This window comes from Loxodonta africana, chromosome 26 (genome assembly GCF_030014295.1).
Source record: "Loxodonta africana isolate mLoxAfr1 chromosome 26, mLoxAfr1.hap2, whole genome shotgun sequence".
NCBI classification, from domain to species: Eukaryota; Metazoa; Chordata; class Mammalia; order Proboscidea; family Elephantidae; genus Loxodonta; species Loxodonta africana.
In genome coordinates, this window is record NC_087367.1 from 1414011 (window position 1) to 1421283 (window position 7273).

The following is a 7273-nucleotide window of genomic DNA, read 5'->3' on the forward strand; positions in this document are numbered from 1 at the left end:
TTCTGAACAAGGCAAAAACCAGACAAGCATACGCCTCCCAGGGACCAGGGAGATAGCTGAGCAGAGCTCCCGGGGAAATTCCTTTGGGCTGAAGCTCTGTTCAGGAGAATGACGACACACTCTTGCCGTATTTAGAGCAGCGATTACCGAATGGAAATACCCTGTTTTACCAGGGACTGAGATCCGAAGTCACTGGCTACCTAAATGTCACTCACCTCTTCAGTGTAACCGAGACTCAGAAACGAACACATGACTGCGTGCTAGGAGATTCAATTCCTGTTTTTCCTTCCTGTTTGCCTCTGCTAAAATAAAAAGAGAAGTACCTAAAAGAAACTTCTTGGTATTGTTGTCCTGGCAGTACATTACTGCTACACATGGTGGAGATATTCGGTACACACTGAGCGATGTTGTAAGATGCTTAGATGAAACACTCAACAGGGAGTTCTTAAGCCGATGTCATTAAATGCTATTAATTTTAAAAGTCAAGCAAGTAACACCTGGCAATTATCTGTGTCTGATAGCAGAGATTCCTTCCCTGGGTAACTCTGTTCTCACACCCTCTCCCTGAAATGTGTGTAGGAATTTCCGTAGTTGGTATTAGTAAGCTTATATCTAACACGTGTCCGTCTGTCCATCTGTTGGTTCTTTCCTTCATTCATCAAGTAGTTATCAAAACTGTGCATGCGCAGTCCTTGGACGAAATAGGTCAGGACCTGTCTTCAGGGAGCAAAAAGCCCAACATGACACACACAATTCAGTGCGATGGGTGCTTTTGTAGGGTAAACGTAAGTATGGCAGATACATTTACAGACACTACCCCAAACTTGGGTGCTTGTTCAGGGACGGTTGCTAGGAGAAAGTAACACCGAAGTAAGACCTGAGTGTGGTAGCTGTGGAGGGGCCAGGTAGGGGAAAAGGATTGTCCGAATTAGAATAGCATTTTAGAAGGCTCAGGGTAAGAGGGAGAGAGTTTTCTAGGGAACCAAAAAGAAGTTCATCCTAGCCAGGTCAGAGAAGACAAGAATGAAGAGAGCGTATCCTTATCATAGCTAACACTTCAGGTACATGAAATGAGTGCCACTGCTACTCCCATTTCGCAGATGTGAGCACTGAGGCACCACAGAGAGGCTAAAAACTTGCCCACGGTTACCAGCTAGCATGTTTCAGATGTCAGTTCAACCCAGTGTGTGTGTCTTTAACCGACGTTATGCCACCTTCCATGCTGCCTTGGAGATGGTTTTCAAAACCCCCTCCCGCTGATGGCTTGGAGGCCCTGGGGAGAAAAGAGCAGAGGCAGTGATTTTATACTTAGTGGGAAGTACGAGTGGAATGTCAGCCCTTCCCCTGCTGGCTGCCTTCTACCCATAAGTCAGATTAAGGTGGAGATACTGCTCTTCTGAGGGGAATTTTCATTTAAAGGGGTGTGGGCTGTGGCGTTTTTAGCTCCTTATATTGGCAAGGTGGGATTGAAGAAGACCTTTTGAGGTAGAGGCCCAGCCTGCACCCCACGATCTCCCTCAAGGGGACAAGTAGGTATCATGTAATGGATCACCTGGCCATAGAAATGGAGGCTTCTTTTTGGCTAGAGGGTTAGTATAAACCACTAAAGTCTCCATTTTCTGTCAGGGAATGACAGACTCTTGAAAGTTACACATCAGGAAGGGTTTTTCCCCCTCCAAATACTAATGAATTGAAAATAACTCAAGTTGACTCAAGGAGGACACTGACTTACTCAGCGGCAGCTGAGTTTTGTTTAATTCTGTGACTGAGCTGGAGTAAAGGGCAGCTTTATATCACTGCTGTCGACTTTGCAAGCAAAGACGTCAAAGTGGTGGAATGTGTGGACAATTCACCTAAACATGGGTGTGCTGGTGAGATAGCTCAAAACCAGGTAATCTCTCATGGACTGTTACCCACCGGTGAGATCAAACCTTCAGCCAGTGAGAAATCTTGGCATTTGTTCACGAACAGTGCCTCCGAGGATAAAAATGTTTGCGTTTGAGAAGTGCTGGACATTGCCCTTCCTGAATCAAATGCTCACTTTTCCTGCTCCATCCCAGTTGGCCAGTTCCTTCTCGAGAGAGTAGATCTCCACCACTGGTCACTATGGAGTCACTTCCAGCTCACGGCAAGTGGATAGGGATGAGATAGCAGCTGAGGCTGGCCACCATTGGAGAATGCTACTCTCCAAGACCCCTGCGCTGAATGGAGGAGGACTGGGAATTGTTTTCCATATTTGCCTCCAACACTGGTGGAGTTGATCGTTTAAACATTGAACTGGGTTGGAAAGGGGACTTTGAGGAAGCTGATTGCCAATGGCTGTGACGTGAGCACATTGGTTTAGTTAGTTGCCTGAGAAGTGTGTGTTTTCCACAGCTTTGTTTCTACCAGTATCTAAAACCAAAAACCCATTGCTGTTGAGTCAATTCCAACTCATAGTGACCTTATAGGACAGAGTAGAACTGTCCCATAGGGTTTCCAAGGAGCAGATGGTGGATTTGAACTGCTGACCTTTTGGTTATCAGCCACGCTCTTAACCCCTGGGGCTACATACCAGTATCTAGGGAGCATAAAGTCATGTGGAGATTGGATAGCAATTTTCCCTTTCCACTCACACCATTCTCCCTCCCCCTACCAAAAAGTAGACAATAGTTTAAGGTTGGCAGTTCGAATCCATCAGCTGCTCCTTGGAAACCCTATAGAGCAGTTCTGCTCTGTCCTACAGGGTTCCTATGAGTTGGAATTGACTCGACGGCATCGAGTTTGGTCTTTTTTGGCCCCTACCACTTAAATCTCTTTCTTACGCTTGGCTAGATTTGATGTTGCAATTCCTTTCAGGAAAGTGGATAGAGTTTGGCTTAATAACTTCAACTTGTTGGATTGTTGTACAGATAAATTAGTGGTTTCATCCCCATAAAAATTCAGAAATGTCATTTTATAACAATTAGCCTTTTTTTTTCCCATTGGGACACAGGGTGTCCCTGCTGTTTAGGTACATATTGTGGTAAAAAAAAAAAAAAATGGAGCAGTTAGCAAACGAGCTTTATCCATGTTTATTTCTCTGTTTCTGTTGGGTATGAATACTTGTCACAGTGGCTATAAAATTTATGGCGTGGTGCCTTTGGCTTGGGGTCATTGAGAGGGTGATTGAATGGAGGAGGAGAAAGGAAATGAATGACTCGCTGATCCCAGCTCTGACCAAGCCAGTGGCTTCATGACTGCTGGAACAGTGGACGTACCATGGTGGTTCTCATTCCACAGATGTTTATTCACTAAACTAGTGCAACAATCACAGTAAATGGAGAGAAGACTGAGGTTGTCAAGGATTTCATTTTACATGCATCCACAATCAAAACTCATGGAAGCAGCCGTCAAGAAATCAAAAGACACATTGCATTGGGCAAATGTTCTGCAAAAGACCTCTTTGAAGTGTTAAAAAAGACAAAGATGTCACCTTGAAGACTAAGGTGTGCCTGAGCCAAGCCACAGTGTTTTTAATCGCCTCATATGCATGCGAAAGCTGGGCAATGAATAAGGAAAACCGAAGAATTGATGCCTTTGAATTATGGTGTTGTTAAAGAATATTGAATATACATACCATGGACTGCCAGAAGAACGAACAAGTCTGTCTTAGAAGTACAGCCAGAATGCTCCTTAGAAGTAAGGATGATGAGACTAAATCTCACATATTTTGGACATGTTATCAGGAGGGATCAGTCCCTGGAGGAGCACATCATGCTTGGTAAAATACAGGGTCAGTGAAAAAGAGGAAGACTCTCAATGAGATGGATTGACACAGTGGCTACAACAATGAGCTCAAGCATATCAACGATTATGAGGATGGCGCAGGACCGGGCAGTGTTTCTTTCTGTTGTACATGGGGTCGCTATGAGTTGGAACTGACTCGAGGGCACCTAACAACAACAAGGAACTAATGCAGCCTATTATGAGCCACACTCTAGGAAGACACAAGATCTGCCTGGAGAGCTCACATTTAGGACTTATCTCAAAGTGGATCTAGCCCGTCACAAGTACCTGACCCAAGGGTCATCTACAGTCAGCTGGCTTCATCCTCAACCACAAGAGACAATGGGTGGGGTTATTTTCCACACTTTTTAGGCCTCAACTTGCCTGTGTTTGTAAAGTTGAAAGGGACAGACACTCATCTCAAGATGGATTAGGCAAAAGTTTCAACAACCGAGTCACAAGAAGGGCAGAGCATCAGGAGGAGGGAACCAGAGAAGCCATCCCTCCTTCATCCCTCCACTCGATCCCATAGACCTTCTGTCTGTCTAACTCTCTGCCAGGAGGCCTCCTTCTCTGTCCCTGCAGACAGGGTTCCTCCCAGCGATGGGGGTGCCACGGCCTCCCATCTCCCAGCTCCATCTGTCCCCTCCTCTGTCACCATGGCAGGCTCAGCCCCCTTATTTGGACATCACATGTTGGAGTTCCTCAAAGCTCCATCTTCCTCCCTCAGAGCTCTCACCCATGCCCACAGCTTCAATCACCGCCTCTACGTGGAGGCCTCACAGATTTATTTTCCAACACAGACCTTTCTCCAAGCTCTAGACTTGTGTATCCAAATGCCTACTTGGCATCTCCTCACGAGTGTCTCAAAGGCACATGAAATGGCCTCCTTCTTTCTTGGTGACATAATTTTCATGTTGCTGGAAGTGACTGGCAGTATGCCCAGCTGAAAAGAATACATTCCCCAGCTTCCCTTGCAGCCAGGGGTGAAAGGTGAGATGTAAGCAGAAGTAATTATGTTGGGCTTCCTTTAAGAAAGGCTGACTCAGCTGGAAGCCCTGAGAGTTTTGCCCTTTTGCCGTCCTCCTTCTTCTTCTGCCTGGAACATGACATGATGGCTAGTACGACAGTGGTCGTCTTGAGTTGTGAGGAGAACTTGAAGATGAAAGCCAGCACTGAAAATGGCAGAGAAAATGCTAGAAGAAGTCTGGGATAAATACGCCTACTTTCTATCTCTAGACAACATTTAGATGAGAAATTATGTATTTATATCTTATGGTGCAAAAGAAAGTTGTGGCAGCCTGTTTCCGTAAAGATTTACAGCCTTGGAAGCCCCACAGGGCAGTTCCACACTCCTGTAGGGTCGCTACGAGTCGGAATCGACTCTACTGCACCCAACAACATTTTATTAAAGCCATTCTTATTCCATGTCTCTATAACTAGAAGCCAAACACAATTCCTAACAGGTATCCTTATACCTCTCCCAACATCTTCCTCCTCATTTGGCACCATGCCCCTCTCCACTGCTCCCCCCACCCCTGGTATTCTCACTGTCCCTCTTCCCCTCTGAACACTCACCCTGCTCACTCTGTCACTTCATCTTTTCACACACCGTTCCCAGTGCCTAGGACTCAGCCCAGCTGTCACTTTCTCAAGGAGCCATCCTTGATTAGTCCCCCATCACAAGTCCTCAGAGCATCACAAACCTCTTCTCTGTACCTCCCTGTTGAAATTTTATGTTTATTTGTGTCTAGAGTCTAAGCTCCTCGGAGGCAGGGACTGTGTGGTTTCCTTTTGCCACCATTGTATCCTTTATACCTGGAAAGGTGCTGCAGGAAGAAATGTAGGAAGGAGCTGCCCAGCCTCTCTCTGGTCCCCAGTTTTTAAATTCTGGGAAGGAACTCTCACTGGCCTAGCTAGGGTTAAGTTTTCACGTCAGGTCTGTGGGTTACGGCAGGGTCTGTAAGGTCACAGCAGCTTCCGCTCCAGGCATGTGTTTGTAGTAGAGAGAGGACAATCCCAACAGAAAGGAGAGGCCTAGGTGGACATAGGGACAAATGTCCAGCCCTTTAAGGTTACCCCCACGCATATTTTAGCCTGATGTCACCCAAGGAGACGGCTGGGGAAGGTGGGTGCACGACGTAATTTGGCTCAGGCCCTGTATCCCCTAGGAGAGGACCTGAACCCCAAAATCCGGCATGTACAGCCCCTCAGGGCCTATTCTGCAGTCCTTATCCATAGACGATGGCAGTAAGAATGGAAGCCCCTGTTTTAGCTCTTCACCTAACCCAGAGCCCTCGCTCCATCTGCACCCTGCCTCCCTCCCCGAATTCCCCCACTATTCCTTCTCACCCTCCCTGAGCTCCTCCTGGCCTCCTCCTACTTCCCAAAAGCTGAGCTCAGTCCTGCCTCAGGGACTTTGCACTGCTCTTCTGCCTAGAATTCTCTGGCCCTAGACCTTTTTTTTTTTTTTTTAAGACCTTAACCAGGCCGACTCCTGGGGCCAGGAAGAGGCTGGCCAGTAGGGCTGCTGGAAGCATTTCTACAGGCTGTGCACTGCACTGAGATGCTGAGCTGGGGGTTGGTGAGGGCTGAAATCCAGCCCCAGGGCTACCCACTGAGCTGTGTGCTGTGAGGAAGAGGTGTGTTTTTCTTCTCCAAAATGGCATGCTAGCAAATCCCCGAGTCCTCAGGGCTGCATCTGGCCAGAGCTGGAAAACTTTCTCTGTTGGGTGATAGAATCCCTGGGTGGTGCAAACCATTAATACGCTTAGCTGCTAACTGAAAGGCTGGAGGTTCGAGTCCACCCAGAAGTGCCTTAGAAGAAAGGCCTAGTGACCTGCTTCTGAAAAACCAGCCATTGAATACTCTATGGAGCACAGTTCTACTCTGACACACATGGGGTCTCCGTGAGCTGGAGCTGACTGGACGGCAACGGGTTTCGTTTTTGGTTTATTGGATGATGACCCTCTGGGTAGACTGACATTGGAGATGAGAATCTTGAAAGTTGGGGCGAAGGTCAGCTGGTAGAGAGCTGACCCCTCTGACTAAAGGTGAAGAAGACAGCTCCTCGGGAGCCCCTGAAAGCTGGTTCTGCTCTGCCTCACCCCAGCACCCCTTCAGCTCACTCACTTCCTCGTGTCGTGTACGTCATGGTGCCACAGATACATTCTCTGGTCCCGTCATGTGCTGGGGAGGGATCAATGAGACCAGGCCCTGCCCCTTGGGGGTTCACAAGAGTGACTGCGAGCATCTTTTCCAGCTCTGTTCAGTGACGTCACTTGTAGCTTGAGTGGTCATGGTGGGGATACTGACACCAGGGAAATAGGCAAATGCTACAAATCAGGATTTTTTTTTTCTTGGGGAGCTGGTGTTAAACATTTACAAACATGTGTTGAGTGTTCCTCAGAACATTACATGTTTTCTTGAACAGCTCAGATTTATGACAGGTGACGTAGGGGCCTTGGATCCTGCCTGAGAAGCTGAGAGAGATGCTGCTGACTCACCCGAGGTGCAGCACGGTTTC